Raw genomic sequence first — 20560 nt, 5'->3', positions numbered from 1 at the left:
GAGAAAAAGGATAAAGGGAGACTTCTTGTGGGGAGTTGGCTTTCATAGTTGTAGGACTGGCTAGGCAAGTCCAAAATCCTTCAGGCAGGCTATGAGCAAGGCCATGCTAGAAACTCTCCTCTAAGATCTGACACTGTAGCCCACAGGTGGAATTTCTTCTTCCTCCAGGAAACCTCGTGCTGTGCCTGGAGGCTTTCAGTGAGTTAGATCAGGCCCACCCAGATTTTTCAGGATAATCTCTTACTTAGAGTCAACTGATTATAGATGTTAACCATCTACAAAATACCTTCACAGCAACACTCAGAAGAGTATTTGATTGACTAAGTGGGGATCACAGTCTACCCAAGTTGGCATACTTACAACTGATCATCTACTCACCTCTCTCTTTCTATCATCTGCCCTGAGGGCACCATTCACAGGAGAACACAATGAGATGGATTCCTCCAGGACTTCCACAATGTACTAGACCTGCCTCTTCAATGATTTCCCAGCTCTCCTGCCCCACCACTCCTGACTACCTGAGACTTTGCCTGGACACAGGTCTGGCCACAGTTGCCTGGCTAGGCATACCTAGGGCAGAGATCCCTACTGAACATTTCCTGGATAAACAAACAGGACTATTATAATACATGGGAAAGGGGATGGGACGCCTGGGTGGCTCAGTCGGTTGAGCCACTGCCTTCAGTTCAGGTCAGGATCCCAGGGTCCTGGGATCGAGTCCCGCATCGGGATCCTTGCTCAGCGGGGAGCCTGCTTCTCTCTCTGCCTCTTCTTGCCACTTTGCCTGCTTGTGCTCGCTCGCTCGCTCGCTCTCTCTCTCTGACTAAATAAATAAATAAATACATCTTTAAAAAAAAAAGACACAGGTTTAAAAAGGAAAATACATGTGAAAGGGGAAAGGATGCCACATAATCATTTAGAAAGGTAATAAATACAAGGCACATTGGTTTAGAAATTAAAGAGAGTTGAAAATATGGGAGCTTTGGATACCCCAAAAACAAAAAAGATCTTTCACCCTAACTCTTCTTTCCTTTCTCCTTTATCAAAATGTGTAGAACATAAATTAAGTACTCAGTCCCTGCAGTAGAGAGATTTGAAATCTAGGTTAAGTAAACTTTGGTGATTTCATAACCTCTGCGAATCTCAGTTTCTTCACCTGTAGCATGGGAAAATAATTGATCTTACCTCAGAGAGTTGTTGTGAGGATAAAATGACAAAGTACATGCAAAAGCACTAATCACAAAGATAGGCATATCATAAAGTTTTTTTTTAAGCTAGCTATTATTATTATTAAGTTCCTACTATGTGCCAGATAGAGTAGGGAATACTGATATTAGTAAGATCCTTGACTGTGGAGACCATAAAATCCAGTGAGAAATGTCAGACATATAAAAAATTCAATACACTGTGGATATTCCATAGATGAGTAAGCAGAGAAAGAAATACTCCAGCCTGGGATCAGAAAGACTTCACAGTAGAAATTTCAAATGAGCTGGTCTTCCAAGGACCTGTAACACCTTCCTGAACAGAAAAACAGGGAAGGGCATTGCAACCATAAGGAATAGCATGTGTGAAAGGCAGAGCAGTGGGAAAGCACAGTGTGCCTAGAAAAGAGAATGAAGTCTAATGTGAATGGAGCATGGTAGGGCAAGGAGGAAAGGGGTAGGTAGAGGAGGTGGAAAAGAGGGAGGATGGCAAAAAATGAAGCCATCTGATGAAGACTGATATGGCGTGCTGAAGAGTTTGGCCTCTATCCTGGAGGCAGTTGGAGGCAGACTTCCAAATCTGCTTTTGGCCACAGAGCAATTATACTGAAAATTGATAAAGCAGCATTTTTATTTACTCGTCTACAAGCCAGACATAGCAAATGCACAGATCCCCATGGATATATTCTTCGCCAGGATCTTTAGTAATCAGGCCAGAGAAGGGACAGTGGGATTACACATACCAAAAACAAGTCAACCATGGCACTCAACCCAGCCCATCACCTTACATCACCACATGGCTGAACTTACAGAGGATTTGAGGAGGAAGAAAATTCTCTTAGCTGAAACAAAGGGACACATATCCAAATATTTCTTTCTCTCTCTTCTTACTTCCACATACACCAGTTCTGGGCCATTTTACTCAGTTGACATTTGCTCCTCTTTTCAGCACTTGCTTCTCTTGGCTTCTAGGACACCTCATTCTCCTGGTTGTCTTCCTGCCTCCTGGGATGCTCCTTCTCGGTCTCTTTTGCTATTTCTTAATGTTGGAACCCCAGGTTTCAATCTTTGAACCTTTTCTCTTCTTCACTCATCCACTAGGTGCTCTCATGCAAACTTATTACTTTAAATACCATCAATATGCTGACAATTTCTGAATTTATACCTCTAGCTCAGACCTCTTCCTTGGATTCCAGACTCTGTGTTTGCCTGAGCAATATTTCTACTTGAGATGTCAGGCATCTCAAACTTAAAATGGATAAAAACTAAACTTTTGGTCTTCCAAGCCACATCTGTTCAGTAAACATAAATCACATGAATCCTTTCAACATATAAATCTTTTCACCTCATTCTTCTGCTCAAACCTGTCCAAAAGCTCATCTGTTTATTCACACAGTAAATGCTGAAGTCCTTAAGTTTTCCTACAAAGTCTTTAACTATCGAATTCCCTCTCTTTTACCTGCCTGATATTGAGCTCCTACTACTCTCCACCTTAATTCTTCCACTCCAGCCACACTGGCTTCCTTGCTTTTTCCCAAGTACATCAAACACAAGGTAGCTTCAAAGCCTTTACACTTGCTCTCCCCTCTGCTCAGGATGCTCTTTCCCCAGATGATCAAAGTTCAGATGTCATTTTCTCAGTTAAGGCTTTCCCAACCACATTATTTAAAACGCTAATGCAGGGCACCTGGGTGGCTCAGTCAGTTAAGCATTCAACTCTTGATTTCAGCTCAGGTCATGATCTCAGGGTTGTGAAATCAAGCCCTGCATCAGACTCAGTTCTGGGTATGAAGCCTGCTTGGGATTCTCTCTCTCTCTCTGCCTCTCTAAAAAATAAATAAATAAATAAATAAAATGCTAACTCCATCACCATCAATACCAGGCAACTAGGGACCACACCTAAAGCCCAAAGTATACCAGAATTATTCAAACTGGCCAATACTAAACTGTTTATTCTGCTTTGCTTTGCTTTGCCTTCAGAAACTTCAGTAAATGTTCCAGCAGAGCCTTCCCCTCATTCCTACTTCTACCTAATCAACCCTGGTAGTTCCTCTATGGCTCTACATGGTGTGGTGGGTCCCCTTCTATCAAGAAATGTAAGTGAAAACTTCTTCTTTCAGTGGCATTAGCCTCTGTATATCATCATTCAGTCATATCGTTATGAATTAAATCCCAGTTATAATTTTAAAACACCTAGAAATCCCCACTCATAGGATTTATCTTCACTCGACCTGACTCAGGAGCTCAATCAATGTGAACAGTCTTTTCTACAGAGCATTTACTGAAAAAACAAAAACAAAACAAAACAAAAAAACCTGCAGTAATTATTTAATATTACAGCTGCCTTAGTTAGGTTTAACAGCTGCAGCAAACAAGAAACTAACTAAAAAACTTCAAAAAAATTTTTGTTAAAGCTAAGTAATGAGATGTCCATAGGAGGCTTTGAAAGCCCTCACATATTCTTGGGAATCTAGAAGGCAAAGTGCATGCACAGTACTCTGTACATGCCCAGGAACGACCTGAGAAGGCCCTTATCTCTGACCTTTGACTGAGCTTGAAACTCTGAGAAGCAGGAAGTGAAAGTTGAGGCAGAGCTGTAACTACCAGAATGTGTAAACTGTGCCAAACGTGCACCCAGAACTCTTCGGCAAAGGCAGGGAGAATTGTCATTTCAAAGCATTCACGGAAATGCCTAATCGTTAGTTGACCACTAAGCTAACTGAGAAGAACTTCAGGGACCACACATGACCAAAAAACAGTGACTTCAGAGAATTAGTTCCGAAAAATTACTACAACAGCAAACTTCAACAACAACAAAGATAAACAACATAAGCCACAGGGAAGGGGGAAATCTGGTTTTCAGAACTGCCACAATTTATTATTTTAAATGTCCAATTTTCAACAAAACATTGTGAGACATCAAAAGAAACAGGAAAGTATGTCCATACACACACACACACAGTAGAAACTGTTTCTGAGGAAGTCTGAACTGTGGACTTACCCAACAAAGATTTTAAAGATTTTTTTTTTTTTTTTTTATTTGACAGACAGAGATCACAAGTAGGCAGAGAGGCAGGCAGAGAGGAGGAAGCAGGCTCCCTGCTGAGCAGAGAGCCCGATGCGGGGCCCGATGTGGGGCCCGATCCCAGGACCCTGGGATCATGACCTGAGCCGAAGGCAGAGGCTTTAACCCACTGAGCCACCCAGGTGCCCCCCAACAAAGATTTTAAAGCAGCTGTGTTGAAAGTCTCCAAGACCACTCTCTGGCTCATGATTCACTCGAGGGACTCAGAGAACTCAGATAAGCTGTTACACTCATGGTTACATCTTATTACAGAGAAAAAGAAACAGATTAAAATCAGGAATGGAGGTTGCCTGGGTGGCTCAGTTGTTTAAGTGACTGTCTTCAGGTCAGGTCATGATCCTGGAGTCCTAGGATCAAGTCCCGCATCCAGCTCCCTGCTCAGCAGGGACTTGCTTCTCCCTTCGACCCTCCCCCTTCTCATGCTCTCTCTCTCTCTCTCTCTCTCACTCTCTCTCTCTCTCTCAAATAAAATAAATTTAAAAATCTTAAAATCACAAATGGAAAAAAAAACATAGGACAGGTGCAGGAGAGACAAGCTTCTAGTTGTCTTTCCCCAGTGGAATTATATGAACAACGCTTAATTTTCCCAACAATGACTGTGACAACGTGTGCTGACTATTGCCCATCAGTGAAGCTCTCCCAAATTTTGGAATCCAAGGCTTTTATTGGGAGTCATTCATGTCATCTCAATAGATATAGAAAGGGCACTTGACAAAATTGGATCTCCAGTTAGGATAAAATACTCAACAAACTAGGAATAGAGAGGAACTCCTCAGTCTGATCATGGAACTCGGCGGGGGGGGGGTGGGGGGTGGGGAAACAGAACTAACATCATACTTAATAGAGAAAGACTGAATGTTTCCCCCCTAATGATCAGGAATAAGACAAAGATGTCCACTCTCACTTTTTATATTCAACATTGTACTGGAGGTTCTAGCCAGGGACATTAGGCAAGAAAAACAAATAAAAGGCATCAGATTGAAAAGAAAGAAGTAAAATGATCTTATTCACAGATGACATGGCCATGTATACAGAAAGTCCTAAGTAATACACACACACACACACACACACACACACACACACACACATTATTAAATCTAAAAAATGCATTCCACAGGTTGCAGAATATAAGATCAGTTTATGAAAATCACTTATGTTCCTATATACTAGCAATGAAAAATGCAAATATAAAGTCAAGACTTATAATAACATCTAAGCAAACAAAATACTTAGAAAAAATTTAGCAAAAGAGGAGCAAGACTTACACACTGAAAACTGCAAAACATTGTTCAAAGCAAATAAAGAAAATCTAACCAAATGGAAAGTCATGTTTACAAATTTGGAAGTCTTGCTACTATTAACATTTGTAATACTCCTCACATTGATCCACACATTCAGTGCAATCCCTATGAAAATCTCAGCAATTATTTTTGCAGAAATTAACAAGTTAATCTAAAATTCATATAGCAACACAAGGGACCTAGAAAAGCCAAATCAATCTTGACATAAAATAAAGTTGGAAACCTTACTGATTTCCAAACTTAATACAAAGCTACAGTAATCAAAATGGTGTGATACTGACATAAGAACAGACATATAGATCAGTGGAATAGAATTGAGAATCTAGAAAGAAACCCTTGCATTTATGGTCAACTGATTTTCAACAAGTGTGCCAAGAAAATTCAATGGGGAAAGAATAATCATTTTAACTAATAGTGCTGGAACAATTGGGTATCTACATGTGAAAGAATGAAGTTGTACCTTATCCCTCATATCATCTATAAAAAATAACTTAAAATGAATATATGTGTGCAATTCTTTTAAAATTCAACACATGTACTGAGTGGTATAATGAACATAACTGAAGATAAATCTGGGCCAAGTGGTGCTCCCAGAACACAGTATGAAAGGACAACATGCTAAATGTATAAAAGAAACTTCAAGAAATACGCTGATTGGATTCAGAAGTTTAGAACTCATTTAACAGGATTTCTACAAATAATAGCAGAGAATAATAGCAGAATGTAGGAGAAAACATAACCAGTGAAATAAAAGAAGAAAATTTCTCAGAACTAAAGAAATATATCAATTTTCTCATCCAAAGACTCTAAATAAATATGAATTTTCAGAATTCCAAAGAAAAGAAAATAATTCTAAAAGCTTCCAAAGGAGGGTGATGTAAGAAGAGGGGAGGATTAAAAGATCCCCTACAAAGGACTGAGAATTTATCAGAATTGTCATCAGTTTTAGATTCTAGACATAAGGGAGCAGCATCTTCCCAGTTCTAAGGGGAAATGATTAAACAAGCAAGTAGTCTTATTATTCTAAAATGTTCACTTTTACAAAGTTGGTATAACACAAACTTAAGTATAAAATAATACAATTGGGATTCATTGAAAAAATAAGGGACACTATTCCATTTGTTCAACATATATGTGTTGATTCCCTACTATATGACAGGCAACATTGCAGTTACCAGCAATGCAAAGGTGAACAAGATACAATCCATTCTCATTTTTCTTGGGTTCTGTATTTGTAAATTTGACTCCTTGCTAAAATTTATTTGTAACCCTAAAATTGATACTCATTCTCAGTTGCAGGCATGCACAGATTGAGACATCTTATATGCACATTTCCAGTGAGGGCAAACAAGAAGACACTGCCTTGTTTTGTTTTTAAGATTTTATTTATTGATTTTTTTTTTAATTTATTTATTTGACAGAGAGAGATCACAGTAAACAGAGAGGCAGGCAGAGAGAGAGGGAGAGAGGGAAGCAGGCTCCCTGCTGAGCAGAGAGCCCGATGCGGGACTCGATCCCAGGACCCTGAGATCATGACCTGAGCCGAAGGCAGCGGCTTAACCCACTGAGCCACCCAGGTGCCCCTTATTTATTGATTTGACAGACAGAGATCACAAGTAGGCAGAGAGGCAGGCAGAGAGAGAGGAGGAGGCAGGTTCCCCGCTGAGCAGAGAGCCCAATGCGGGGCTCTATCCCAGGACCCTGAGATCATGACCCGAGCCGAAGGCAGAGGCTTAACCCACTGAGCCACCCAGGCGCCCCCTGCCTTGTTTTTTTTTAAGATTTTTTTATTTATTCATTTGAAAGACAGAGAGAGCAAGCAAGAGCATGAGCAGGGAAGAGGATCAGAGGGAGAGGGGGAAACAGACTCCCTGCTGTGCAGGGTGCCCAACATGGGGCTGGATCCCAGGATCGCAGGATCATGGCCTGAGCCAAAGTCAGATGGCTAACTAACTGAGTCACCAAGGCACCCCAAGACACTGCCTTCTCATTTCGTCTTCCGTACTGTAAACTAGAGACTGTTTCATGGTTTATTTAGTACCATATTTTTCTCATTTGTGTACCCTTTTTTTTATGGGGTGGTGTTTAAAATGGCCACCAAGCATAACACTGTAGTGTTATCTAGTATTCCTGAGCACATGAAGGCTGTGATGTGCCCTTATGGAGAAAATTCAGGTGTTAGATAAGTTTCATTCAGGCCTGACTTGTAGTGCTGTTGACTATGACTTTAATGCTAATAAGTTATCAATATATATTATATAAGGTGTATTGAAACAGAAACAGAACAAAAACAAGGTTTTGGATTGATCAGTTGCTGAAAATATTGTGACCAGAGACTTACAGGAACTTGATCCTATATTTCCCCTAGGAGCAAAGACTTAGGATTCACTAACTCACTGTTCACATGACCTTCTAGAAATAATGACTATAAATTATAACAGTAGACTAAATATTGTTTGCCCTCAAGTACAGCACAAACTTCTAAAAATACACATAATTTTGCATAAATAAAAAACTACTTAAATCATCTAAAAGCCTGAAAAAAATTCCAACTATATTCTTCTTCTTTTTTTAAATTTATTTATTTGACAGACAGAGATCACAAGTAGTCAGAGAGGCAGGCAGAGAGAGAGAGGAGGAAGCAGGCTCCCCACCAAGCAGAGAGCCCGATGTGGGACTTGATCCCAGGACCCTGGGATCATGACCTGAGCCAAAGGCAGAGGCTTTAACCCACTGAGCCACCCAGGTGTCCCCCAGCTATATTCTTGAAACTATCCCAGCTGCTTTGTCTCTTCTTTCAATATCAAAAATGTTCAAAACACAATCTACCAGTTCTGGACTTTTTAAATTCCTAAGAAGATGCTAAGGTTTATGTATGAGATTGCATTAGTCATCTTTTAAAGCCCATTGTATTTCTTCTTTATTTAAAAATCATCAAATAAATAAATAATCATTATAAATTATTGTTTTGGATGTTTTTAGACTTTCTGTAGGAGTCCCACATCATCCATTTTATGAGGGAGGAAATTTCTATTTTTTTAATCTTTAACATAGTCAACCATTTTCATCTTTTTAAATAAATCAGCCAATAATTAACTAGTAAGAAGTGGCAACACACAAACAAATAAAATTAATAGAACAAAAAGTGGAGGATAAGAAATGGTGGGTTTAATGAAGACAAACTGGGAAACTTTATCTTCATATTAATTTTTATAAACAATATTTTAATTAAATTTGGTTTTTACTCTCAAGAAATAGAACGGAATCATCAAGAAATAACATTTTCTTGTAACTATTCTCCCTCGTTTGCATATTTGAAAAGACTTGCTTCTGTCAACCACTTATCTGTACTACTAAGATTTATGAGAGAGCTAAAACACAAGGATTAATGAGAATATCATTCTGACTTATTTTGAAGACATCACTATTCTCGCAGTCTTTGAACAGTAAAACAACTAAGCGTGCAGACCATTTTGTTAATATAGGGAGTCAAATTTCAAGTGTGAGTGGAAAAGGAATTCTAAAATACTTAACTGTCTTTAAATGTACCTAACTGTTGTGAGAAATTAGAGGATCATCATTCCCAGTTTGCTAGGGGCGACTGACCAGTATATACCAACATGGTTTGTTTTTTTTTTTAAGACTTTTATTTATTTATTTGACAGAGAGATCACAAGTAGGCAGAGAGGCAGGAAGATAGAGAGAGGGGGAAGCAGGCTCCCTGCTGAGCAGAGAGCTCAATGTGGGGCTCGATCCCAGGACCCTGAGATCATGACCTGAGCCAAAGGCAGAGGCTTTAACCCACTGAGCCACCCAGGCGCCTTACCAGCACAGTTCTTAATATCACTTCCTTTCACTGGCAAAAGTGTCCTGGCAATGAGGGGCATGTGGAGAAAGGGATGGAAAGAAGGGGGCAAATATGATTCTCTTTTTGGGGGGTTGGACATTGAGAGAAGAAGAGAGAGAATCTGAGGCAAACTCCCCACTGAGTGCAGAGCCCATGACCTGGAGATCATGACCTGAGCCAAAATCAAGAGTCAGGTGCTTAAATAACTGAGCCACCCAGGTGCCTCCACGATTCTCTTTTTTATTTCATCATTCTGTCATGTGATATTCCCAGTGGTTTACTGTTGTTCTGCTCTGGCCCAAGATAACAGATTTTTAAAAACCCAATTCAAAAATTGTTTCTTTTTATTGAGGAGTTAAATGGAAAGATTTTTATCATCCCATGTAACAGTACCAGAACCAGTTTGTTTAATCTGATATAAAATTATAAGATAAATTTTTTGGTGGTTGGATCACCCAATCATAAATATTATAATACCTCATAAGACCAATTGCAAAAATAAGGGTAGAAGCAGACTTCTGTGTCCTATCTCATCAACAGCTCGGTCAAAAGGAAAATTTGGTCATCTGTGTCAACAGGAGAATTCCAGGCCTTATTCATTTTCTACTTTTTTTTCTTTAAGTTTTATTTAAGCACTTGCTACATCCTGTGTGGGGCCTGAATGCATGACCCTCCCATCAAGAGTTTCATGCTCTTCCGACTAAGTTGGGCAGGTGCCCCCATTTTCTACTTTATATCATGAGTAAAAGTACATATCTTATATCCCATTCAAATCGTAAGCTCTTTGAGTACTGAGTTCCTATTGGATTCTCCTTCATAACTTTTGCAGAGCCTATGCACATAGTTGAGAATATAGTAACTGTAAGTCATAGGCACCCAATAGAAAATAAAGCAGCTTAGTTTCAAATCCAGGTCTAGACAAATAACATCAAAAGATTTGTCCTTTTCTGATACCATCATAGAACCATAAAATACTCACTCATTTTTTACAACCATATTGAGGGCTCTATGAGCAACAGCAGGTCTTACACATGTAAGATACAGGTTAACACTTGGCTTTAGGTTGGAAATAAATTCATTCAGCTCCCCAAGTTGTGTTACTGACTCATGTTTTTCTCCCATCTCATCCCATTCCATTGCTCTCACCATCTCAAACTTTTACCTTCTTGGTTCTTCTCCACAAAGAAAAATTACCCAGAGCCCTTTAATCATATGATATCAGAGTAGTCTCCTGGTGGTATCTCCCCACCTCTAGGAAGGAAAAAGATACTGTACCCACAGAATCTCTCTGATTAGAATTCAAATTGATAATTAGTTTTTTTAATTAAATGTTTTCCATCAACATTCCTGTTCATATTAAACTACTGAAAATCTTCGATACTTCAAAGTACCTGTATGACAGCTTGTCACTGTCTTCCTAGTGCTGACCTCACCATGACCACATGCACTCAGACAACACTGGTACGTAAAGACATGGGTCAAGACTGGGTCATCCCAGTCTTGTTCTCCAGCATCTGGACCTCTTAGAGTAAAAGTAATATCCAAAGAATAAAAAAGTAATATCCAGAAAATTTATTAATAAATATTGTCCCAATAAATGTATTCCCAAAGAATGTTCCTCAGAAAAATGGTCCCCAGAGATGTTCCACGAAGAAGAAGAAGAAGAAGAAGAAGAAGAAGAAGAAGAAGAAGAAGAAGAAAAAGAAGAAGAAGGAGGAGGAGGAGGAGGAGAAGAAAAAGGAGAAGGAGGAGGAAGAGGATGGGGAGGATGACGAAGAGGTGAAGAAGGTGAAGGGGAAGAAGAAGAAAGGGGGAGAGGGAGGGAAGGAAAAGAGAAGAAAAGAAGGAGGAGGAGAAGGAAGGAAGGGAGGGAAGGAAGAAGAAAGATTCTTGGAGTCAAAAAAAAGTAAGAAAAATGGCATACCTTATATTTGTTTGCAGATTGACAAGAGATTTTCACAGCCCTTATATCCCAAAGGGCAGGAATGAGGCCTCTGTGATGCCCCAAGGGCTAGTAGTGTCTGGCCCATGGAAAGTACTTAACAAATATTTGTTGATAAAAAAAAAATTAAATGCATGTTCAATACTAAATAATCAGAAGAACTACAGTTTGAAACATATTTTTTTCAGTTCTGTTTCACTTTGAACAGAGAATCTTTTTTTTTTATTTTTTTTTATTTTTAAGAATTAGTGTTTTAGGGGCGCCTGGGTGGCTCAGTGGGTTAAAGCCTCTGCCTTCGGCTCAGGTCATGATCTCGGGGTCTTGGGATCGAGTCCCGCATCGGGCTCTCTGCTCAGCGGGGAGCCTGCTTCCTCCTCTCTCTGCCTGCCTCTCTGCCTCCTTGTGAACTCTGTCTGTCAAATAAATAAATAAAATCTTAAAAAAAAAAAAAAAAGAATTAGTGTTTTATGCAAACTGAGGGTTGCTGGGGGGAGGGAGGCCGGGAGAGGGGGGTGGGGTTATGGACATTGGGGAGGGTATGTGCTATGGTGAGTGCTGTAAAGTGTGTAAACCTGGCGATTTACAGACCTGTACCCCTGGGGATAAAAGTACATTATATGTTTATTAAAAAAATTAAAAAATTAATAAAAAATAATAAAAATAATAAAAATTTAAAAGTTTAAAAAAAGAATTAGTGTTTTGTGGATCATGTTCTGAGAAATGTTGATAGGCACAGTAAGTCAAACAAATGCAGATCTGTTTTGCTCTAAAAGTTGGGAAATATTTTGTTTGAATTCTCTGGAACCTTGACTAGTCCTGAAGGCACTTGTACTTTATCCAGTGGTCTGAGTAATTCCAATTAGAGAGGGATGTTCAAGAGGGAAGTAGAAACCTTAAAATCTTTTAAATTTTGTTCAGTTTCCTGACATTATGGGAAAATTAATGAGCTCAGTTATAGGAGATAGTCTAGCTCTGAGTTCTCTAACAGTCTATTTTCCTCAAACTGTGTAAATACCAATTTACCATCTTTAACAGATTTTTTAGATAAAAATACAACTCTTTATCCCAATGTCAATATAATTTCTTAAAGGTTAAGAACAACAACAACAAAATCTTGAACATTACTCAGTGACCTAGTTCTATAAGCATAGAAAGAACTAAGAATCCCCCCAAAATTTTAGAATTCAAAAATCTGAGTTTTCTATTTTTAAAAGCCCTTTGAAACCAAATGTTAAGAGAAATGGATTGCATTATTTCAAAAATGTTGACAGTGATCTTGTGCATATATCAGGATTTTTTTTTAACTTACCCAAAGTTTGCTTACCTCCAATTCTTCAAAGGAGACTTAAATGCCATCAGTTTTCAAGTAGATGTATCATCAAGACTATTGGCCCTACTTGGGACAAGAATTATATTTTTTAAAATATACAAATAAACAAAAAAGCAGAGCATCAGTCTAGATTCCAAGAAGTTCATGATCTTCCAGAATCCTTATAGATAGGAAAGTATAAATGTAAAGGTTGAACAGACCTGACTCAGCTGAAGCAAGTTAGTTATTAGTCTGAGCCTCAGTTGTCCCTTTGTGAAACAGGCATAATTATAGAGCTTACTTCATAGGTTATTGTAAAACTGATAGAAAAGGGCTTAGCATATAAAAATCACTCCTTAGATTTTATTCTTAGCCCAAGTCTCTACTTTTCGGAAGTTGAAAATAAGATCCAGACAAAATAAAGAACATGTCCAAAGCAGCATAGCTAGTTAGTGTCAGAGCAGGAATTGTAACTTACATTTCCCAACACTGATCCAGTTATCTCTCCACCATATCACGAAAACAAAAGATAGCAGTGGGAAAAATAACTTGCAAACACATAAAACTTGATGTTCAAAGGGACTGTAAATCGATACAACTGTGAGAAACAATTGATTTAAGAGTGGAAGAAACACTTGAATGAGTGAAATGGTCATATCCTAAGATTGGTCAGGATGGCCACACAGGAATACTTCTAAGTCATATTTTGATAAAAGGCACCTGGGTGGCTCAATCGGTTAAACGTCTGCCTTCGTTCAGCTCAGGTCATGATCCTAGGGTCCTGAGGTCGAGCCTGCTTCTCCCTCTCCTTCTGCCTGCTGCTCCCCCTGCTTTTGCTCTCTCTCTCTCTGTCAAATAAAGAAATAAAATCTTTTTTAAAAATTAAAAAAATAAATCATACTTTGATGAAAAGTGGGAAACACGGGGAAAGCCTAGGGGGCTCAGTCGGTTAAGTAGCTCACTCCTGAATTCTGGTGAGGTCATGATGTCAGGGTGGTGAAATTGAGCCCTGCATCAGGCTCTGCACTCAGTGGGGAGCTGTAGTGGCTTGAGATTCTGTCCCTCTTCTTCTGCCCCTCCCCCTGCATGTGTGCTCACTCTCTCTCTCTCTCTCTCTCTAAAATAAACAAATCTTTTTTAAAAAGTGGGAAATGTGGGAAGATGGAGTAATGGGTAGAAAGAAGAGACGTAGCAGACACTTGAAAGCTGTAAATAATCTACAGGCTAAGACCAGAAAACAAGTCCTCTACATTGAGGCTAAGGTAACTTGGAGTAACGATGACCAATATTTAATGAGGACTCACCACGTGTCAGGCGCTATTCTTACCTCTACCCAAACACAGGAAGCAACAAAAGTAGGTACTAGTATGATTTTCACTTCCAAGTGAAGAAATGGAGGTTGACTATCTCACCTACAGCCAAATATTTAATAAGTGTCATAGCCAAAACTTAAACTCTAGCAGTCTAACATTGGGCCCCAACCCAATTATTATACCAGAATGGAAAGGAGGGAGAGGAAAAAAGCAGGAAAATGAAGACTTCTAAATGTTTTTTTTTTCCTTTGAAAGCTCAAAATTAAAATGTATTAAAGATAAAGATGTATTTTTGCAAACATGTATTTATGTGTACATACATGTGAATAATTGAATGCACAATTTTTATCAATTTTCCAGTATACTTTAGGGAAACTAAACACACACACACACAGACACTTGCACATTACTTTCAAGTCAAAACAACCAAATTTTGAGAGCAGACATTTCCATGTTTTACAAAAGTTGAATAAACTATCTGGTACAAGGAATCATGTGAATCCAAAGATTCCAAACATAATCACAATTGATTTTTAAAACTCAGCCCTAACTGATTGCATTTATAAGTGGTAAAGATCCAATAGCATGAAATTATAAAATGGTGAAAGGTGAAAATGAATCAACAGCAAAGGGAACAAGAGATTGATACATTGTATCACAAGGCTTAACAAAACTGGCAAATTCAGCTTGAAGGTGTTAAAATATGGTCAACCTGCCATGTCGATTAACTAGAGTGGAGTAGTGAAGAACACAGCCTCTGGGATCACACAAACCCGTTTCTATCCCAGATCCATAATTCACTGGCCACATGAGCACAGGCATATTACTTCATTTCGCTAAGTCTCATTTTCTTTATATGCAGAGAGCAAAGATAATATCTATTTCACATACAATAATACACACAGAGTGCTTGTCACAGGGAATGCCACACAGGAAGCATTTATTAATGCTTTTTATTAATTTTTTAATTAATTTTATTATTTAATTTTAATTGTTTTTAATTATTTAATTATTTAATTTTATTATTTATTATTTAATTAAAATTAAATTAATTTTATTAATTTTAATTAATTTTTAATTAATTTTAGCACTACATAGATTATATTTTGCTTTGATATTTAGAATTTTTCAAATACTACAAGTGACAAATTGAGTAAATCATATTTAGTTCTCATTCTCTTTGAACACTTCATGACCCATTTGACCCTTTGACTTCTCCTGGACCTTCCTCCTCCTTCCTTAACTCAACTTCTGTATTATGAGCTATATTGTCTTCTTCCCCATCTCTGTGGTCCCAGTTATTCATTTCTTTCTTTTTCTATTCTCTCAGGTTAGCCCTTAGCCCTTTTTTCTCTCTTCATACCCTCTCCCCCCACACAAACCCATCCACTGTCATAATTGCCTTAATCACATCCAGGTAGATAACAACCAGCCCTGCCTCCGTACTGACTCCTCATATGCACTCCTTGCACATATCCAGCTGACTTGAGACCTTTCTGTGTGATTGTCATGCTATTTGCTTTCACTTGTCATGACTGAAATGCCACTCACAGCCGACCCCACCGTGGCCTCTATATATCATCATCCATCTTTCCAAACAAAAGGAACAAACTCTCACCTTAAGTAGAAAATGAGTTGACTACGAGGCTGTATGGGCTAGCTCACAGGATCTGTGGGAAGGTTGGAGAACCAGCCTCAGAAAATAGGCAGAAACCAAAGGGAGCAAATAAACACAGCCACAACCCCACCACAGACCCAGGCTGCTGACAATGCTGCCCAACTACTCACTCCCATGCTACTGGGCTCACAACTCTGCCTCCCCCCAAAATTGTCTCTAACCACTCATTGGCCCCTTCCATCACTTCCTCAAGAACCAAAGCTCCAGATGAGAGCATCCAATGTGCCCGGCCTAGATCACAAAGTTACACTTCAGCTACTCAGTGTAGAAGCTTAGAGGGAGATTATGTGTTCCCACATAAAGACTTCTGGCTCCCATGTCAAGGTAGGACCCTACCTTCCTAGTTTAGGATCCTTTCAAAATTCAAAGAGCATTTGGGCACTGGACAGCCAAAAATAACATATATTCCTATAACTTCCTATAAAACTAGCTTTCCTATCTGACCACATTACTTTTGTTTTCAACCCATGATATGGGGATATGTGTATCCCCCCCCATCATCAATCTGTTTTGGGGTTCTATAAAACTCTCCATACTGTGCCTACCCTAGTCCACTATCGCATCACCTCATATGGTGCTTCTGAATGATCTTCTCCCTGGCCCCTGACTCTAGGTTCTTTTCTTGTGTTGGCATTTGCTCTTTCAGTAACAGTGCTCTGATTTTCTTCAGATAATTACCTCTCCTTTGTCACATCTGAGACTGTCAATCAAGGTGACCTGACCTCTAACCCAATAGCAATTCCGTGACCCAAGATATACCAGCACATGTTTCCCCTTGGAATATAGATAATGACCAGATATAATACAAAGACTGATATGGTCATATATCATTTACTTCAGGTGAAACATTATAACAGTTCTGTACCTTAATTCCTTCTATCTGGAGTGGGCAATAGTTTAAGCCACCCAAGTCTGTGGTACTTTATTTCTATAGCCTTAGCAAATTATTTTTCTGGATTTAGCCTCCACATTCCCTTACAAAAATAATTTTCTCCAATAGAAATGGATAATTACACCACTATTTTTTATTTTTATGTACACTTGAAATTTTTTGTAATAAGAAATTTTTCTCAATCCCAACAGATTTCTTCTAGGAACTTAAAAAACAGATTCTAAATTTTGCATGGCCAAAGGCAAAAACAATCTGGAGAAGAAGAACAAAGTGTGGGAAGTTGCCCTATCAAATATCAAGATTTATTTTGAAGTTATTTTAATTAAACAATGTCTTATGAACACAAAGACGAACAAATCTTTTTTTGTGTATGATCAATGGAACAGGATTAAAGTGCCAAAAACGGAACCATGCATGTATGGAATCTCAATATCTGGCAGAGACAACTCTCAGGTAACTGAAGGAATAATTTTTCAGAAAAATGATACTGGGGTACCTAGGTGGTTCAGCCAGTTAAGCCTCTAACTCTAGTTTTGGTTCAGGTCATTATCTCAGGTTTGGGAGATGGAACCTGAATTAGGCTCCACACTCAGGGAGGAGTTGGGTTCAGACCCTCTCCTTTCCCTTCTGCTTCTCCCCCATTCTCTCTCTCTCTCTCTCTCATAAATCAGTTAATCCATCAATCTTCAAAAAATGATGCTGGGACAGCTGGTATTCCACATGGAAAAAATAAAAGTAAAATCAAATCCCTACTTTATGCCATATATAAAAATCAAATTCTAATGGATTAAAAACATGTATGTGATATAAAACTTTAAAAACTTTTAGAGGAAAATATAGGAGACTATCTTCTGACCTTGGGGGTAACAAGTGATTTCTTAAATGAGATTGAGACTATTAAGGAAAAGACTTACAAATTCTACTATAAGATTAAGAACTTTTCATCAAAAGACACCATAAAAAGAGTGACAAGAAAAACTGCAAATTTTCGAGGGTAACTGCAACACAAGTAACTGACATAGAGCATTAGTTACCAGAATACATCAAGAACGTCTCTGAATCGATAAGAAAAAGTCAAAACAACTCAATAGAAAAATTTCCAAAATATATGGGACAATCATTGCACAACAAAGGAAAGCTAACAGTCCAATAAATACGAAAATGCCCTCAACTCCAATAATAACAGAGAAATTAAACTAAGACCATGATGAAGCATATGATATGCCCACTAGATTAAGAGAAATTATGGAAGATAATAATAATAAATATTGACAAGAATTCTGCTATGTGAGATTACAATTTGGTGCAATTACTTTAGAAAAGAATTTGGCATTATCTTGTAAAGTTGGTCATTCACATCCCTACAATCCAGCAATTTAACTCCTAGGTACATATGCTAGAGAAACCAAGAAACATGTTTAAAAATATTCATGGAAGTGTTGTTCCCTAGAGCAAAAATATTAGATCTAACAAAAAATGTCCAATAACAAAAGGTTGGATAAATTGTAATATGTTGACACATTGGATTATTATGTAGCAATAAAATGGAATGAACCACAGCTACATACAACCAATAGGAGTAAAATGTTAAAAACAATCTTGAGTGGGAAAAAGGCAGACCACAGAAGGCTACATTGAGTATGATATTTTACAAAGCTCATAAGCAAGCAAAATTGAACAATATGTTGTCTAAGGAAACATACATATATGGAATTTATTGCTAATACAAATACAAGCAAAGAAAGGATAAACATAAACTTCAGGATAAAATTTATCTGTCTGGGATAGAGAAGGGGAGGCCCAGAATAAGAAGGAAAGTGTCCTAAAGTGTCCTAAAAGAATACAGATAGTTTCAATGGCATTGAAATATTCCATTTCTTAAGTTATAGTGGTAGGTGCTATAGTGTTCATTCTATGGTTATGCATCAACTCTTACACAGATAATGCATGAATCCTTTTTTTTGTACCTAATATTACATAACAAAAAAATTAAGGAAAACGTGTCCACATTCTGAGATGAGATAGGTTAGTTTTATGGTTACGTTCTTTATATTTAAGGCACTAATACTTACAGAAACTTATCTGAGCTATTACAAGGAGGTGATTCTTTATGTTCATTTTTTTCCAAGAAGCTACTACATTCGTTTGCTATTGCTGCATAACACATTACCACAAACATAGCCTAAAGCAACATCCATTTATTAGCTCATAGTTCTGTAGGTCCAAAATCTAATCGTGATGTAATAAATTTCTTTGTTCAGGATCTCAAGGAACGAGCTAAAATCAAGGTGTTGGCTGAGCTAACTTTCATTCTGGTGTTTCTGGGGAAGAATCTGCTGCTAAATTTTTTCAGATTGTTGGCTAAATTCTGGTCATTGTTGTTGTAAGACTGAGGTTCACAATTACCGTCAGGTGGGGGCCACTCTTAGCTCTAGGAGGCTTCCCATATATGTAGTCAGCAAAGAGAACCTAGCTCACATGTAATCCCTTTCACACTTCAAATCTCCTTCCAGAAAGAGCTTATCCTTTTAAAGGGCTCATCTGATTAGATCAGGCCCACCTGGATCATTTCCCTATTTTTAAAGCCAACTGATTTGAGAACTTAATTATATCTGTCAAATGCCTTCACAGCAGCACCTAGATTCATGCTTATTGAATAACTGGGAGAAGGTGTGTTCACATCAGGAGCCATGAATCTTGAAGATCATCTTTGAATTCTACTTACCACTATGTCTAATTATCAAGTTTAATTTATTTAAAAATTCCTCTCATTGCCCCTTAGTTTTTTATGCCTTCATCATATTGCATATGTTTGGATATACATCAAGATCCTGTTTCTAGGTTGCCTATACTTTAATACTGATCAGCTTATCTACTCTTGTAGTATTTTCATGCAATAATTTTTAATTACAATATTTATAATGTATTTAGTATGTGATTGACAGGTTTTCCCCAGAACTGTTTTTTCCATATTTTTTTACTATTTTTATATTTAATGTTCCCACAAAATTAAAAAAATGAATTAATCCTCTTGGAATTTTTATTACACTTACATTTTTTTTTAGACTTTGGAAACTAAATTTGACAAAACTTGAAATTTGATTGGAACTGAATCTGGGAACAATTGACCTTTGTATTAATCTGAACTCTCTCTATTGCTGGTGAAAGAAATCCCATGCAAAATTATTGTTAATATTTGTAGATCATATTAAATAATATCTGACATATGGTCAAGATATATAATACATAAATAAATATTTTGGGGTTTGGCTTAAATATTTTCCTCATCAGAGAGGTCTCTGCTGACATTCCACACTTTCCATCCTATCACCTCTTTTAATATTAATCACAGCCTTTATCTCTAGGAAATACCTAGTATTTCCTTATTTATTTACTTGTTTATAGTCTTTTCACCACCCATTAGAATGAATGTAAGTTCTATGAACATAAGGACACTTGTTGTGTATGTGCTAGATATTTAATAAGTGTTGCAAAAAAATTAAAACAAAAATGTGGATTTACTGGAAAGATACTGAACTAGGCACAGAATGAAAAAAATAGTAATAAAACAAGGAGTAAAATAGCTCTGTAGAGTTAACAACTGGAACTAGGGACTTGACATCTCCAGGACATTGCTGACCTTAAGGCTTGTCACTGCTTCTCTCTCTCTCTCTCTCTCTCTCTCTCTCTCTCGACTCCATTTTCTGCTATCACACATGAGTTTTCTCCAAGTGGTAGGAAACATGGCTGTCAGCAGTCCCTCAGCTTTAAGACTTGAAAGTCAGTAGAATAGCTCTACTAGATTCAACTTTTTAAATCCTAAGATGGTTTCTGGCCATCCCAATTTGGTTTGAGCACTCAAGTTTTGGACCAACTACCCTAGCAAGGGAAATGATATTCAGCTCAGTCTTAGCAAATCACTCATCTCTGCATGCCTCACAAAATTGTGTCTGCTGCGGTCATCTCATCTATGAATATGGTATATCTC

The sequence above is a fragment of the Martes martes genome (assembly GCF_963455335.1).
Source record: "Martes martes genome assembly, chromosome: 2".
Taxonomy (NCBI): Eukaryota; Metazoa; Chordata; class Mammalia; order Carnivora; family Mustelidae; genus Martes; species Martes martes.
This window is presented reverse-complemented; position numbering follows the sequence as displayed.